We start from the raw sequence: 18,832 nt of genomic DNA on the forward strand, positions 1-18,832 counted from the left end.
ATACGGCTTACACAGAAAAAATCCTTTAGACTGATCACATGGCAATTCTTTAAACTTCTGCCTAGGTGCCTGCCTTTAATTTGTGTTGCTGGAATCAAATGGTAATTTTCATTAAAATGTCAAATATAAATGGTGATACTCAGCACAAATAAGACCCCATGCTAAAGGGAACTAGATTACGTTCATGGTTTATTATGGTAAGGTGACCATGAGCTGTCAGCACACATGAATCAAATGGGGAGGTGGTTTGACTTCATCTGACTCAGCAACAATTTCATAACTCAGAAATCAAGGTTTCCTATTTTTATTTTCTTGTCTAACAATTCACATATAGTAGTAGCACAACAAAAAGAATAGACACACTGGAGCAAAACAAGAAGTTATTTTATTCGGGTAAATTAAAAGTCAAAAGAAACTCAGACGACCTGCGCTCCAAAAAAATGATTGTGGTTAAATATCCCACAATGCATTACACGACATCTGTTTTAGATCTGTTGACAGAATGCTAAATATAAAACTTCAATTCCTCTAGTTAGGACTGATATCAAACACATTCATTTTGAAGATGTCTGGAATTCATATTTACATTAAAATCTGAAAATGAATAAAGAACTGTTTCTCAGTGAATGAGTTTTATCTCATCATGACTATTTTTGAACATATTTGAATTTTATTGTAGTAATCTTGATAGTGTTGCTAGTTATGAATCCATATATGGAGAGATCAGTGGCTAGCTGGCATTCTTCAAAACGATCCTAAAACACATCAAACTATTTAAGTCAAATAATGTTAATAGTAATCACTTGACATTGTTTTCTTTATTCATTTATTATAAAGTATTTCTTTGCAGGGCTTTTTACATTCAGTGCTCTCATTTTACCACGTGTCTCCTGACTGTGATGATTTCTGCTGGAATATCATTGTAAATTACAATATTATAAAGTATTTATGGCATAGAAACAGGCCGTTTGTTCCAACAGTTCCATGCCAGTATTTATGCTCCACATGAGCCTCCTTCCACTGGTCTTCATTCAACTCCATATCCTTCTATTCCTTTCTCCCTTGTGAAGTTATCTAGCTTCCCCTTGAATGCATCTATGCGATTCATGTGAACTACTCCTTCTGGTAGCGGGTTTCACAGTCTAATTACTCTCTGGGTAAAGAAATTTCTTCTGAATTTTCCACTGGATGTATTCATGACTATCTTACATTTATGGCCCCCAGTTCTGGTCTCAACCACAAGTGGAAACATCTTTTCTACCTCTGCCCTTTCAGACCCTTTCATACTCTTAAAGACAACCATCAGATTACCCCCACGCCCCAACCTCCTCATCCTCACTTTTCTCAAGAAATGAGGCCCAGCCTGTTAAATCTTTCCTATTAGGTATAAACTTTTATTTCTGAAAACATTCTAGCATTTTTTTTCTATTTTCTTCAGTGCCTCTATATCCATTGTTTAATATGGAGATCAAAACTGTTCACAGCACTGCAAGTATAGGCTAACCATCAGACTGTGAGCCGTGTCACTTCATGTGTGAAACTAGATAGTGATGGTCAGTGGATTTTTAAATATAAGGTCCATCACAGAAAAGTTTGTCTTCACATATTATATTGTAAAATTACATAACAAGGAGGATGTAATTCCATGTGTGTAAAGGATGCCTATAAATGTGCACTTATAGCAGCAGCCACTGGATGGCAATGAGGATTAAGAACACTGGCTGAATTTACTCTTCTTCAGCTCAGGATCACTGAAGGTGGCAATATCAATGTCGCCACTGACCTGGCTGAGCAGCTATTTCAGCAGTAACAACAGTACATTTATATAGCACCTTTAGCATTATAAGATATCGCAAGGCACTTCTCTGGAGTGTAATCAGATGAAAATTGACAGTGGGTCAAAGAAGGAGACAGTAGCTAGGTTTTAAGGACAACATTGAGCGGAGAGTTTTAAGGAGGGAATTCCAAAGCTTAGGACTAAGACAGCTGAAGGCATGGTTGCCAATGATGGGGCAAATAAGGAACAAATTCTGAGACATTGCTGCCCTGTATGGCCACATCGCAGAGCAAATAGTGAATTTACCATTGAAACAATCAAGAAACAAACAACCACAAGCCAATTAGTTTCACATGTATACCAATGTAAAGCAATGGGCTAGAAATTGCCAGAACAGTGCATCTTGCAACGAGCTCTTTGAATCAGAATTTTTTTCCTCATCTGTCAGATCACACAACATTAGCATGCAAATTGTTCAAAACGCAAAGTTATGACAGCTAGGTGATGTTAATGTCATATCTTGGACTTGGTGAATATCTTGCTCAGTGATTTATTTCCTTAACCAGTTGAATAAAAGGATGGTGGATGAAAAAGTGTGACTGACAGAGAAGAAAATAGAGTGAATCAGCGTTAAATTAGATGCAGAAAGAGAAATAGTGAGATTGAAAGATTGAAAATGGATTGAAGGAGAGAAACAAGAGACAGGATCATTAAAAAAATCAAGCAGAAAGAGGGGACATTGCGACGCAGTTGTGTGTTTTTAAATTGTGGTGTTGGCTTTTGAGAGGATAATGAGTGAATGGCAGGGTAGGTGTACAAAATGCAGAAATATTCTTGACCCATCAGGTTTGATCAGGAACAGTGAAACTGTTTTTATAGGATAGTAGGAATTGCTAGATTCTCATTCTTCTAAACTCCAATGGATACAGACCAAACCTGCCCAACCTTTCCTCATAAGATAACCCCTTCATCCCAGGCATCAGTCAAATGAACGTTCTCTGAACTGCTTCTAATGCTATTATATCCTTTCTCAAGTAAGGAGACCAAAACTGTACACAGTGCTCCAGATGTGGTCTCACCAATGGCATATCCAATTCTAGCAAAAATTCCCTACGTTTATATTCCATTCCTCCTGCAATAAACAACATTCTATTTGCTTTCCTTATCACTTGCTGTACCTTCATACTAACTTATCCTGATTCATGTACCAGGAGCCCAGATTTTTTTTTAAATTATTCATTCATGGGATGTGGGCATCACTGGCCAGGCCAGCATTTATTACCCATACCTAGTTGCCCTAGTTCAGAGGGTATTTCAGAGTGAACCACATTGCTGTGGGTCTGGAGTTACTTGTAGGCCAGACCAGCTAAGGATGACAGATTTCCTTCCCTAAAGGACATTAGTGATCCAGGTCTCTCCGTATCGCAGAGTTTTGCAATTTCTCTCAATTGAAATAATATAGTGCTTTTCTATTCTTTCTGCCAAAGTAGATGAGTTCACATTTTCCCACATTATACTCCATTTATTATTTTTTTTCAACCTATCTATATCCCTTTGTAGACTCTTTATGCCCTCCTCACAATTTACTTTCCTACCTATCTTTGTGTCATGAGCAAATATAGCCACCGTACATTAGATCTCTTTATTCAAGTCATTTATATAGATTGTAAGCAGTTGAGGCCCCAGTACTGATTTCTATGGCACTCAACTGGTTCCAGATTGCCAATTGAAAATGAACCATTTATCCCTTCTCTCTGCTTCCTGTGAGCCAACCAATCCTCTATCCATGATAATATGTTAGTCCCTTCACCATGAGGTCTTAATTTATGTAGTTACCTTTGATGTGGTACTTTATCAAATGCCTCTTGGAAGTTGAAGTACGCCACATCTGCAAGTTCCCCTTTACTCACGTTACTTGTTACTTTCTCAAAGAACAGTAATAAATTAGTCAAACATGATTTCCCTTTCATAAAGCCATGTGACTCTGTCTAATTGGCTTAAGATTTCCTAAGTGCCCTGCTATAACCTTCATAATAATAGACCCTAGCTTTTTCCGAATGACAGATGTTAAGCTAACTGCTCTGTGGTGCTTTCTGTCTCCCTCTTTTCTTTTGAATAGAGACATAACATTTGCTATTTTCCAATCTGATGGGGCCTTTCCAGAATCAAGGGAATTTTGTAAAATTACAACCAATGCATCTACCATTTCCACAGCCACTTCTTTTATTCTTTGCGCATTTATATATTCTTTCCTTTAGTTTTATTTTATCTTTCCATCTTTGACTGACCATGACTATTTTACCTGGCAACTAAAGCTCTTTACCCATTAACGATGTATACTAGTCCTGTATGAAGCTAAGCTTATTTTTCAATATCTCTCATTTTCATCTGTAGTTTTACCCGATAACTGTTTCTACTACTTTTCTGTTGCCAACCTCTGTCTCCTTGCCAAGAGTAAGTTCTCCTTACCAAAATCCAGAATTTTAGTATTTGCATTAAGTTTCTCCTTTTGAACCTGAACAATGAATCTGATCGTATTATGATCACTGTTAGCTAAATGTTTCCTTACTGTTACATCACTAACTAAGGCTGGCTCATCATTCATTACTAAACCTAATATGTCCTGCCTTCAAACCCACCCTTTTTTTAAGTTAAAAGGGGTATACATAGGTGCAAAAAAGGTGGCAGATAGAGTATAATGTGCAGAAATATGAGGTCATTCACTTTGGTAGGAAGAATAGACAACAGGATATTTTTAAGTGGTGAGGAACCGTTAAATGCTAGTGTCTGGAGGGATTTGGGTGTCCTTGGTAGAAGAAGCACCGAAAGTTAACATGTGGTACAGTCGGCAATTAGGAAAGCAAATGTCATGTTGGCGATTATTCCAAGAGAATTGGAGTACAAGAGTAAGCAATTATACAGGACTTTGGTGAGACCACACCTGGGCTATTGTGCGTAGCTTTGCTTTCTGTAACCAAGGATGGATATACTCACTTTAAAGGGGTTGCAAAGGAGGTTTATTGGTTTGATTCCTGGAATTAGAGGGTTGTGCTATGAGGTGGGATTGAGTAGAACAGACCCATTCGCATAATCTCAAGATAAGGGGTTGGGTATTTTGGACTGGGATGGAAGGAACTTTTTCACTCAGAGGGCTGTGAGTATTTGGAATTCTCTATCCCAGAGGATAGAATGCTCAGTCATTCTGTATATTCAAGGCTAAGATCAATAGATTTTTGGATGCAAGCTGAGTCAAGGGATGTGGGAATCATTCAAGAAAGTGGAGTTGAGGTTGAATCAGCAATGATCGATTAGCTGGTGGAACAGCCTCCACATGACTTATTCTGCTCTTATTTCTTATGTTCTTAAACAGGTGCACGCAAGGAATGCAATGGATTTTTAATGATGTTGGGGATGTGAAATCTGTAACGTTATTTCAAAACAAAAGTGATTAAACACAGTGGTTTCTGCATGAAGTAGATGAAACACTTAAGAAGCTAACATTTTGAAATTGACATAAATGGAAATTGCTATTGGTTGGCACTTTTTGGCCACTATAAGTGATAGCTGTTTTAAACATGAATGTGATTCTAACAGATGTGCTTTCAGAAGCCAATAACACTCAGGATGCAAATCTGTTTTGATACCCAGAAATGCAAATCAGATAGATTCATTTTAGAAAATCGTTTGGGAATACAGTCCGGACCTCACAATTTTAAACGTTCGCTTTTAAAACGGCTATCACTTCTTCATTATTACGAATTGACCTTATTGCTGCAGCCATTTAGAGCTGATAGTTCATGTCATGAATGCCCCGTTAATTATGTGATCTATAGTTCTGACCTGACACCCAACCTTGGAGGCCCAAAAAAGGGAGCAATTAAACTGTGGAGTCTCACTCTGGCATGCCATGAATTGTTCCATTGTATGGAAAGATGGGCAAAAAATACTTCCAAGACAGATAAAAAGTTCAAAAACCCTCAAGGAGCATTTCATAATAACAGTGTAAATCTAACAATTTCATGACGTACAATTAATTTCAATGGAGAACTCAAGGCGAGAATGCTTTTCATTTTTATCAAGGTTAATGGTGAGAATTGTTCTGAAATTTGCGGATCAACTTAACTAGTAGTGCATCTCTTTTTCACTGCAAATTGTTGTATTCATTTCATAACAGTAAAGGCAAGCGCTGTTAATTTGCCATTATTTTTCCAGAAATTTCTGCCCCATTGGCCGGCACAGGGAGGAGATCCTCCCAACCAAATTTCTCCACCTCTTTGAGGACGTGGCATTCTACCCATTGTAGCAGGATGACTCCAAGAGCTCAGAGATGAAAAGAAAAATGTCAGCAGGGTGCAACCTTGCTTTAAGGTTTTTATAAATGTCCGTGGGCAATTTTTGGAAATTAACAAGCGGGAAGGTTGCCTGATTAAGCAAAGCAATCAGGACTGCATCCTGTCAGCCAAATAGCTGGGCACTAACTGACCTCACATTTCAGGGGGCTTTCCTCCCACCCTGGCCTCCACCCATTTGATTCACAACTCGTGTTCAAACTGGTCCTTCCCTACCATACAATTTTGACATCATTTGCATTCAACAGCGCTCAATTGTGCACAGTTGACATCAGTTTCACTCAAAAGCAATCATTTAGCCATCATTCGATATCACTTGTGCTCAAAAGCAATCATTTAGCTATTGTTCGACAAGGCAGGTCACGATCAACTGGCACCACTGTCATCAATTGTCATTAAACTGCAGCACCCAAACACTTACGATTAACAAAATTACTTACCTTAAGCATTCTGACACCAAAAAAAATGTTAGAGTTTGTTCCTGAGGAAATTCTTAAATTATAGAAATCACGATAAAACTTGAATAAGTTTCACATGTTTTTCACACATGTACCATTGATATAATAATTAGAACTTTAAAGGGCGACTGGTCTTTTTCACAAAAGACAGCTCCCTGACAGACACTTGAGAAATTAAACCAGATTTACACTGCTGAACATACAATTCTCCATATTTCAGAAATTCTACAGCTTCAAATATCCTAAAACTGAGCTAACGTCAGAAACAACAGGCTCTGTTTTAACATGCATGCTTTGACAAACTAGTTTTATGTTTTTCTTCATAACCTATAATTAGCGCAGCACACCCTTGCTCCCTCACCCTTCCCCTGGATTGCAGCACCTTAATGTCCCCCCCCTCCCCCAGCTTGCAGCAGTTTTCTCCCCCACCACCCCCTGGAGCAAATTTCTCTCAACAACCGCCCAAACCCCTTGACCCACTGCCGCCTGAATGCACCAGTTTTCTCCCCCATCTACCCCTTCCTTTTCCCCTTCTTTCCTCCTCTCCTCACCTTTTCCCCCTCTCCATCTTCCACTCTACCCTTTCCCCTCTTCTCCCATTTCCCATCTCCTCTCCATCCCCCTCTTCCCTCTTTCCCCCCCCTCTCTCTCTCTCTCTCTCCTCCACCCCCCTCTTCACACCCTCTCCTCCCCCCCCCCCCCCCCCATTTCCTCTCCTCCCCACACCCCACTACACCATCCACCATTAACCCCCCCCCCCCCCCCCCCCCCCCACCCCCGGAGCACTCAGGTCATGGGGCTGGTCAGAGCCGGAAGTAACGGTGAAGACCTGCTCTGCTGCTGCTTTCCAACTGGTGTGGACCAGCAATGGCAACAGAAAGAATTGAGTCTTTGGGTTGGGGAAGTCAGGGGAGTGAAGAAGAGAGAGTTGCCTAGGCAAAGGGGGATGTGGAGAGATGACAGAGTGTTCAGGAGGAAGGGGTGGGGAGAGGAGAGAGTCACTGGTGGGGAGGGGGCAAGTAGAGAGATGTTGTTGGGTGAGTGTGTGGGCTGGGTCACAGGGTGAAGATTGGTTGCGGAAAGGGAATTGCCAGGGAACACTGAGAGGAAACTGTGGTGTTGGGGCGAGGGAACCACAAAGGAACGCCAAGAGGAGATCAGGATGGGTTGTGTGGGGAAGCACCAGGCACATCAGGGAATTCTAAGAGGAATGGAGGGCCAGGGAGAAGCACCAGGGAATGTCAAGTGGAGATTGGTGGGTGTGCAAGTGGTGGTGGGTGGAGGAAGGACCAAGGAGCACCAGGGGGCACCAAGAAGAGATCAGGGGGTGGGCGTTTTTCAGTGCATTAGATTGCTGATCATATTTGATGCCAATGAACACATTTGATGCCTATGAGCGTATTTGATGCTTTTAAGTGCATTTGATTCCTCTAAGCACACTTGATGCCTTTGAGCGTACTTGATGCCTTTGAGTGCATTATTTTGATGCCTTTGAGCACTTTTGAAACTTTTGAGTGCTCAATGTGGTGCCTTTCTGTACCTTTTGCTTTCTAGCACCTTTGATTGCATTTAATGTCAAAAATAGCAAAACACTGCTGACTGCATGAAAACTCATTCCAAATTAGAACATTTGATGTCAAATGATCACTGATTGTTTTTGAGTGCATTAAGTGCATTTGTACGTAACAATGTTGTCAAAATTTTCTGGTCAGGTTAAATCACAAAATCCTTGGAACAATTTTATATTCTCAGACATTCTGTTCATAATACTTCTGCTGAGGCTGTTAATCAGTATTATGAACCTCAAAGATCTCATAATTCATGATTATTGGACTCCACTAGTCATAGGTGATCAGCTTAAGCTATTCCTTGTTCCTTTGAGCCGTTCTTTTCATTGCAAAGCCAATCTCCACTCGTATTTTGATTATCTTATTGTAAAATGTCTCCTGTTAAAAATCTCACCTAATTTTGCTTCATCCACTTACTTGTCCATACCTTGAAACAATTCAGACAGGCTTGTTTATATGGTATTCCAGGGGTAGAACAGAGAGATTGGTGTTGGGGGCAGGGGAAGGCCAAGCAAGGATTTAAACATGAGGATAAGAATTTTAAATTCAAAGCATTGAGGAAACAGGAGTCAATGCAGATCAGCAAGGGCTAGCAGTGATTGAAGAGCAGGACATGATACATACACCAGAGGTTTGGACAATCTGAAGTTTAGGGTGTGGAGAATGAGAGGCCTTTGAGAAGAGCATTGCAATAGTCGAGTCGCAAAGTGACAAATGTAGAGGAATGAAAGTTTCTACAGAAGAGCTGAGGCAATTTGATGGCCCATGCTGATTCTTATTATTAGCTTCCACTTGATAGAAAATCACAGAGTAGTTTTTTTAATAATAGGAATTGATCCAACTTTGAAGTCAAGTGAACTCACTTGTGAAATCAACTTTATACCTTTGTCCTTTCTCAAAGCACATCTTATTAGCTAATTTGTAGTCTTCTAGTATTACCATGCTTCCAAAGAATAATGAAATATCTCAGCCAGAACATTAACTAATACCTGTTTCTGTTCCTGAATTATTCTTGTATTTATGAGAAAAAAAGAGTTGTTCCAAAAAATTTGGAACTACCTATTGCTACCACTTATATTATTACCTTGACGCTATTCCAACAAACCCTTGTAACTCTTCTCGATCTTCCTTGCCACAATACTCCATTTTACTCTCAGCAAACTCCCCGCTGGAGTGGAGCTAAACTACAGAACAAGCAGGACCTGTTCAACCTCTGCCATCTACACACCAGATCCGAGGTCATCTCATCCTCTGTCAATGAATTACAAGATGCAGATGGTGCTTGCATTTGCGCACACTCGGAGGCTGAGCTCCAAGCCATTGTCAACACCTTCACTGAGGTGTATGAGAGTATGGACCTTCCACTAAACATCTGCAAGACATAGGTCCTCTACCAACCTGCCCCCTTCACACCGCATTGCCCCCCCCCCCCCCCCCCGGTTATCAAAATCCATGACGAGACTTTGGACAATGTGGACCACCATGGAAGCCTACTGTCAACAAGGGCAGACATCGACAACGAGGTTCAACACTGCCTTCAGTGTGCCAGCACAGCCTTCGGCCGGCTGAGGTAGAGACTGTTTGAAGACCAGGACCTCAAACTCAGCACCAAGCTCACAGTCTAAAGAGCAGTAGTGATACCCACCCTCCTATATGGCTCAGAGGCATGGGCTATGTACAGGAGGCACCTCAAAACTCTGGAGAGATACCACTGCAAGACCCTGAAAATCCATTGGCAGGATAGGTGCCTCAATGTCAGTGTTCTTGTTCAGGCCATCATCCCCAGCATCGAAGGATTGACTATGCTCGATCAGATCCACTGGGCAGGCCACATCATCTGTATGCCTGAAACAAGACTCCCGAAACAAAGCGCACTACTCGGAGCTTCGACATGGCAAGCGAGCACCAGGAGGGCAGAGGAAAGGCTTCAAGGATACCCTTGAAGCCTCCTTGAAAAAGTGCAACATCCCCACTGACACCTGGAAATCCCTGGCCCAAGACTGTCCGAAGTGGAGGGAAAGCATCCGGGAAGGAATTGGACACCTTGAATCTCATTGCCAAGGGCTAGCTGAAGCCAAGCGTCGACAACGAAAGGAGCGCATGGCAACCCGGGCACCCCACCCACCAGTTCCCCCTACCATCATTGGCCCCACCTGGACAGAGACTGTAGGTCGCGTATTGGACTTTTCAGTTACCTGAGAACTCATTTTTAGTGTGGAAGAAGTCACCCTCGACCCCGAGGGACAACCTACGAAGAAGAAACCCTTGTTAAACTTCCTGTTCCATACCTGCTCTGAGCTGATATACTTTCTTACCTTTCTTTTCATTATTCCTTTCTGAAAGAAACCTTTATGTCGCTTGGTCTTGTCAACAACCTGATTTTCTAGCCAGATTTTCTAACTTTCCAATGAATATATGGCTCACAATACTTCATTCCTTGAACCTATTCTTTTTTTCATGAATCTACTAGTTCTTGTCTTACCATTAATGATCTTCATTCGCTGTTTCACTCCCCCATGATCTCACCTCTCCCTAAGAAAATATTCGTACATTCAGATGAACAAGCCACACTGCAACACCACCCCACCCTCACCCCATGCCCCTCAATTCTCTATTTCTCTTATTTTGACTTTTATTGCACCCTGTTGACCTTCACAACACCATTCTGAATTATGTCTTCAGATGCTGAGATCCAACTCTCTGGGATTTCTGTCCTAACTTTTGGGCTCTCTAAGTCCTATTTTCCTTAAAACCTACCTCTTTGATCAAGATTTTCTTCTTAGGAGCTGTGCCCATTTTCTTTATGTGTTTGAGTTTTTTTTATCATCGTCATCAGCTAAGCGATGGAAGGAGTCATCAATTGTGCTATCAAGCAGCTATTGCTTAGCAATAAGCTGCTCACTGATGCTCAGTTGTGTTCTACCAGGATCACTCAGCTCCTGCCCTCATTACAGCCTTGGTTCAAGCATAGAGAAAAGAGCTGAACCCCCGAGGTGAGGTGAGAGTGACTGCCCTTGACATCAAGGAAGCATTTGACTGAGTGTGACATTAAGGAGCCCTAGCAAAACTGGAATCAGTCGGAATTATGGGGAAAACTCTCCACTGGTTGGAGTCATATCTAGCACAAAGGAAGATGGTTGTGGTTTTTGGAGGTCAATCATCTCAGTTCCAGGACATCACTGCAGGAGTTCCTCAGGGTAGTGCCCTTGGTCCAATTATCTTCAGCTGCTTCATCAATGACCTACCTTCCATCATAAGGTCAGGAGTGGGAATGTTCGCTAATGGTTGCACAATATTCAGCATCATTTGTGACTCCTCAGATACTGAAACAGTCCATGTCCAATATCCAGGCTTGCGCTGACAACATTCATGCCACACAAATGCCACGCAATGACCATATTCAACAAGAGAGAATCTAACCATCGTACCTTTATATTCAATGGCATTATCATTGCTGAATCCCTCACTTTCAACATCCTGGGGGCTACCATTGGCCAGAAACTGAACTGGATCAGCCATATAAATACTGCGGCAACAAAAGCAGGTCAGAAGCTAGGAATCCTGTGGTGATTAACTCACCCCCTGACTCCCCAAAGACTGTCCACCATTAACAAGGCACAGGTCAGGAATGTGATGGAATACTCTCTGCTTGCCTGGATGACTGTAGCATGCACAACACTCAAGAAGCTTAATACCATCCAGGATAAAGCAGTCCACTTGATTGGCACCCTTCCACAAACCTTCACTCCCTCCACCACTGAAGCAGAGTGGCAGCAGTGTGTACCATCTACAAGGTGCATTGCAGGAATTCACCAAGGCTCCTTTGACAGCACCTTCCCAGCACGGCCACCATCTAGAAGGACAAGTGCAGCAGATACATGGGAATATCTGCACCTGGAATTTCCCCTCCTAGCCACACACCATCCTGATATATTGCCATTCCTTCACTATCGCTGGGTCAAAATCCTGGAACTCCCTCCCTAAGAGAGCTGTGGATGTACCTACACTGCAGGGACTGCAGCAGTTCAGGAAGGCAGCTCACCACCACCTTCTCAAAGGCAATTAGGGATGGGCAGTAAATGCTGGCCCAGCCAGCAAAGCCCACATCCCATGGCTGAATTAAAAAAACACATGGTGCATGGGCAATTTGTGTTATAACAAGATGGAGTCAAGGGGGGATCAGGTGACCTGACCTCCCCCCTTGTCTACAAATATACATGAAACTGTCCAAGGCTGGAAGTAGCCTGCTTGTCTGGTCAGAACATTAAAAACGTGAATGGTCCTTTTAGGATATTCCATTGGGAAGGCATCAAAATGCAACAGATTTCTCCCGTCGAGTTAACAGCTACTGTTATCTAAATGTCTGCAGAAATGTACAATAGTCACACAGACTTAGTGGCTGTAGAATGAAATTCCACAAGATAGGTGTGAAAAAAAACAATATTCCATCACAAAGAGATGAAAATGGCCGGGACTTAAAACCGTTTTGTGTCACTGCCAATGCCACCGGGGACCATTTGTGTGGACAATGGGAATGGTAATACTATAGTAACTTGACAGAAACCAGCTTCTGATAAGAAATATTTATTAGCACACATTTATGAACACACATCTTGAGCAGCAGAAAATTCAAATCTGGGAGACAAAGGGACCACAGAGGGAAGGGATCCCACCCAGCAAAGAAAAGACCTTGCATAGAATTCCCTAACAGGCAGAGAATGGGGCTATTCTTTTACATACTGATTTGTAGAACCAAGCCGGGTCTTCAGGAGCTTTACTACACCCCAACTGGAGCAAAGCCAGAAGGAGTAAACCATTGTGAATTCATCACCAGAAACTTCCAACCTTCATTTTCTTTAGTGAACCAAAAGGAAATAATCAGCCCTGCAACACTTCCAGCTTTCAACTCAAAAGACAAATGTAATACTAACTTTTTCCAAAAACCTGAGTGGATGCTATCTCTTCTGTAATCATCTTTTTTTGTGCGTGTGCGTGTGTGTGTGTGCACATGGGTGCTGTTGTGATTACATTCAGGTGTTGAGAAATAAACAGTTGTCATCTCTTTTTTAAAGTTGATAAGAACATCTCACTTGTGCCTGTTCTTCAGAGTCACAGCACTCAAGGGGTTGAACTCTTCTTCTTTAAAATGCATCTTGTTGCAGTTAGTCGAGAGGTGGAAAAAAAGGGGCATCATCCTACTATCTCTTCCCTGTTCATTACATATGTCAATGCAAACTAATTATAAACAACTTGTCTTTAGCGCCTTGATCTTTATTGACGTCAATATCACTAATGTGCACTTCATTATGCATGTACATTCTGAGACAGTTCAGTGTGTTTACCGGCAAGGAGACTTGAATCCAACTTCTGGCATCTCCACAGGCTTCTGCTGAAGGGTCATGAGGACTCGAAACGTCAACTCTTTTCTTCTCCGCCGATGCTGCCAGACCTGCTGAGTTTTTCCAGGTAATTCTGTTTTTGTTTACAATGGAAGGCCAGACAAGATATTTATATACATGCATTTCACAGTGGACCTATGCCACAAACAGTTACCAACACTTTTACAATTATTAGATTAACTACACAGTAAAAATAATATAGCACCTATTCTTTTTGCAATATACTCTACAATACCTCAGTAGAAGAGACATTTTAAAGTTTTCAAGGGCATGAATAAAGACACAACAATATCCTGAGGAAAGAGAAAATTTGGCAAAACTCTATAAAATATCTTTCTAATGCTCAGAGGCAATTCAGGAAAGATCTAAGAAATTAGTCCTGCCAATCAACACATCAAAATAGGTGAATTAATTTGTCCATAATGCTGTAGATTCTAGCTAACAGGCTTTCTCACCATCTGTGACAGACAGGATATTTCATGGTCTATAGTCAGCAATAAATGAAGATACTGAATTAAAGGGTCTAAGTTTGTCTGTAAAGCATTTAAAATCTATTTTGAAAAATAAACTGTGTTTTGACCACATTGATATTATTTTCAAGGGAAAAAATGGTCCAATATTAGTGAATACAATATTGTGTTGCTTACCACATTATTCAATTATGGTGGGGTTAGTTTCTTGAGCATTTGCCATTAAAAAGAATGGAATGAGCCTTTTTGATAGTCTTATTGGTGAAGGCCTTCCCAGCGTAATGGTAAACAACACTAGATCAAATTGTTGCAGTGCTGAATTCTAAGTGTGTGTTGAATTATCTGATTTCAATCCAGGCAGCAATAGAAATACTATGCAACTGTGCCCATCCAACACTAACTGCCTTTAATGAGAATCTGTTCCATGTATCCAAGTCTTGGTGGAGAAAAAATATCTCAAAATTTCTAGCCTTTCTTGAGGCTTGTAATTTTGGTCCTATTCACAGTCAGATCTAATAATAATATATAAATTAATAATATATACCCACGCAATCATGCATGCAATCAAAAAGCACAGAGGGAGGCCATTCAGCCCATTGTGTCTGTGCTGGCTGTTTGAAAGAACTATCCAATTAGCCTGCCCTGCTTTTTCCCAACAACCGTGCAAAATTTTCCTTTTCAAGTATCTCTTGAATTCCCTTTTAACATTACTTTTGAATCTGTTCCCAACGCCACATCAGGCAGCACTTTCAGTTTATAACAACATACTGTGTGAAAGAAAACTCTCATCTGGTTTTCTTTTAATCATAAATTTGTGCCCTCTGTTACACTGCTGGTGGAAACAGCGTCTCCTTATGTAATCTGTCAAAACCCTTTATAATTAAATCTCCCCTTAACCCTATCTACTCCAAGGAGAAAAACATCAGCTTCTCTACTCACTCCAAATAAGCGAAGTCCCTCATTGCTGACAAATCTATTAAACCCTTTGCACCATCTCCAGGGCCTTGACTTGCTTCCTAAAGTGTGGTGCTCAGAATTGGACACAATACTGTAGCTGAGGACTAACCAATAATTTATAAATGTTTACCTCCTGCCACCTTCAAAGGTTTGTGTCTGTGAACAGCAGGTCTCTCTGTTCCTGCTCCCTCTTTAAAATTATATCACTTGGTTTATATTCTCCCCCATCATTCTTCCTTGCAAACTGCATCAGTTCACGCTTCTCTGCACTAAATTCCATCTGACATAGAAATGTCAGGCTGAATTTTATGCTGCTTAGCAGTGGGTGGGAGTCCAACCTGCAAGTGTGTGGATTGCCAACTCCCGTTCCACCTTTCAAATACCCCTGATAATACATCTTATGGCTAATTAACAGCCACAGGCAAAATCCAGCCAGCTGCTGGGGAGAATGGTGGGCAACGCGCCCAATCGGGGCTACAAGTCCTGTGTCAGGGGTGCCTTTAAATGGGTAGCCATGAACTGAAAGTTGGCCATGGCTATCCACTTAAAGGTACCCCTGACACGGGATTGTGGCAACTGCACCAGAACTCATTGTTTGGAGGCTGAAGCTTTTTCACAAGAGACTTTTAAATCCAGTGAACTATTGCAACGGGTAGGAGCTAGGTTTCAAATGTGGATGACTATCGTGCTAGTAGTGAATCTTGCCAGAAAGGAAAGAAAAATTGAATGCAGCTGACCCATTCCCCTTAGGAACAACAAGTGTTTGGGAAAGACTCAAATGCAACCCTTTACTTCTCTTTGTCTTGCCATAGATGGACGATAGAATTGAGCCACCAGCTTTTGAGGGGCCCAGACCAAGGACAGCCAACAGTTTGATGATGACCCCCCCTATAAGTGTTGCTCCAGGCTGTGAGTGATTGGCGGGAGCCCATAATGCTGGTAGACAGGAAGAGGAGACTTCCCAGCTAGACCAAAGTAGCCTGAATGAAGGTCACAGCAGAGATCAGCAGCCATGGAATCATCCAAAGAGCTTGGCTGCAGAGCCAGAAAAGGCTCAATGACCTCTTGAGATCTACCAGGGTGAATGTGTAAGCATCTTGGAGATGCAATAGTATGGAAGGGTGTGAAGTGGCTCGAATGTAGGATTGCCTAGTGTATTTCCAAAGACTGAAGGTGGCATGATGCAGACGTGCCACTCTGCATGGCCAAGAAGGCTCGGGGGAGGGGGAGGTGTTGGCTGAGCTGCAACACCTGTTAATTGGCAAGGAACATTGAGAAATGTTGGCCACCAACAAAGTACATGTTAGCCACATATTTGAAAGCATGATTTTAGCACAGCATAATCATTACAATGTCCCTCATTATTTGCATGAGAAGAGGGTGCATAATACCTGAGAGAAGGCCAGGACCAAAGGTGTATCTGAAAACCTGACCATTCTCTCCCCCATTGAGCAGGAGGCCCTGGAGCTGGAAGCCAATGATTGGAGCAGAACAATTGGCTGAGGCAAGGTTGGATTGGTGAGATTGGTGAGATTCCAAGGGTGCATATCTACATTTCCTGCAAACAGTGCTGAAGGGAGTGGGAAGGGTGTTGGGAACTGGGGAAGCTGTCAGGAAAGCATAACATTGATGGCTTTTGACTCGGGGGGCTTGTAGAATTCTAGGAGGAAGGAATTATGTTGAAGGGACTAAGGTTCAAATACCAGCTATCAACGCCCAGTGGCACATCAGTGCAGATACACGCACCTCAATGGGTATGTGCGATTCGGCTGTAAGGGATCCGCACACTGGTGATAGCACATCACCGTCACAAGGCTAGCTACCGGAGATTGAGGTGGTGTCATGTTGTTATAATGATATAAGCACCAGTTGCCCATAACAGATTATGTAAACATGTTGTGGATTTATTTATTGAGAATAGGCACATGGGAACATTTATACAAAGGTAGAAAACTTGAAGACACCAGCAGCAGAGCTGTGTGTATGTGCTCTGCTCAAAGGCAAAAGTGAAACTAAGATTCGATCACATGACACAATTCCTCTCTAGTGATGTCATGCCGCTATCCCTTAAAGGCATATTACAACATCCGCCTTTCTTTTGAAAGATATTTGCCCCTTCCAAAGAAATATAGCCATTTATAATACATATTCATGTTTAGTTATCATGACATAAGTGTATAGAACTGATGAATCTATGAGTCTTTAAAGTGTAGAGATATTCTGCTGGTACACCCAGATCTTGTAATGATAACCTTGTCTGCGGGTGTCTTTAATTGCACACAGTGATCTGTGGGATTGTTATTCTTGAATGTTGTTCCTGGTTGCATTTGGGATCTATTCCTGGATGCAATAGGACTGTTTGGTGGTTGAGAAGCTGGAGTGGATCTGACTTGCCCTCGGTTATGCCTCACCATTCTGTCTTTGTGTGTAATGACTTCATGGGACTTTGGTTCCGAACAAATGTTTGTCATCTCGGCTGGTTGCCATGTACCTTCTGTGGGATCCTGGATACAAAATTGTTGTCCCAACAGTAAACTTTGCAATCCTGTGCCTGCATTTTTATTGTGGTCATCTGCTCTTGCAGATTTAAAAGCTGTTCTCTAGGTTCTGAGAGAGTAGAATGGATAAGAGTAGGCAGATTGATATGCAATAGTCTGCCAAACATAAGCTCTGTTGATGATGGAATAGTTGCATTTAAAGGTGTTGCTCTCAGATGTAACATTGCAATCTTACTTGGCCTGTCTATATTGCAGAATTAAGGATTTCACCATGTGAATCATCCATTCAGCTAGGCAATTAGATCCTGGGTGATGAGGAGAAGAAGTAGTGTGATTGCTGTTCCACTTCTCACACACATCCTGAAATGGCTTACCAATAAATTATGGACCATTATTCATAATGATCTCTCTAGGCACACAAAATAAACTGAAAATAGCATTTAGAGTGCACACGACAGTTATGATTGATGTATTGTGCATTTGTCAAATATTGGGGTACTTGGTATAGTGGTTGTTGATAATGAAGTCAGTAAAATAGGTCAGATGTGATTTTGGACCAAGGATGGGTAGGAACTTCATGTGGAATCAGTGATTCTTTGTGTTGACTTGGCATATGCTCTTGATATGCCTCGCACTCCTTAACAACAACTTCAATGTCATTGTTCATACCCGGCCAATAAACTGTCTCTCTTGCAAGTCTTCTTGCCTGATTTATGTCCATGTGTGAGTGATGAAGTTGTTGAAGAATATCAGGGGCAGGATTTCCTAGTTGGCATGCGGGGGGTGGGACCCACACACTGATGCATAAAATGATGCTGGATGACATCGGGCGGAACTTCCAATGTCACCCCGTGTCATTTCAATTTTCAGGTTGGCGGGGGCACAGCCGAATTAGCTGTGTGCCCGCCGACCTGTCAACGGCCAATTGAGGCCATTTAAAAAGTAATTGAAGTAGTTAAAGGACCTGCCTGTCCAACCTTAAGGTTGGCGGGCAGGCTGGGAGCCCTGGCGGACTTCAGAGAAAGTAGGAAACCTCATCCATGGGCAGGATGAAATTTCATGTTGGTTTTAAAAAATTTAATAAAACCTTAACTAAAAGTGATGGACATGTCCCAACTCATGTGACAGTGTCGCATGAGGGGACATGTCAGGGAAATTTTATTTTCCTATTTTTAACATTTTTGAATTTGGCACCAATCTCCCTGAGGCAGCACTTAGCCTCAGGGAGATGAGTGCACTCTTTTGCGCACATGTACGAAAGAGTGCACTCTCGGTTTAGGGAATCCCCCCCGCACGCACAGGGAGTGCATAGCGCTTCCTGGTGGACGTCATGCTGGGCGGGCCTTAATTGGTACA

The sequence above is a fragment of the Cetorhinus maximus genome, chromosome 4, assembly GCF_964194155.1.
Source record: "Cetorhinus maximus chromosome 4, sCetMax3.hap1.1, whole genome shotgun sequence".
Lineage (NCBI taxonomy): Eukaryota > Metazoa > Chordata > Chondrichthyes > Lamniformes > Cetorhinidae > Cetorhinus > Cetorhinus maximus.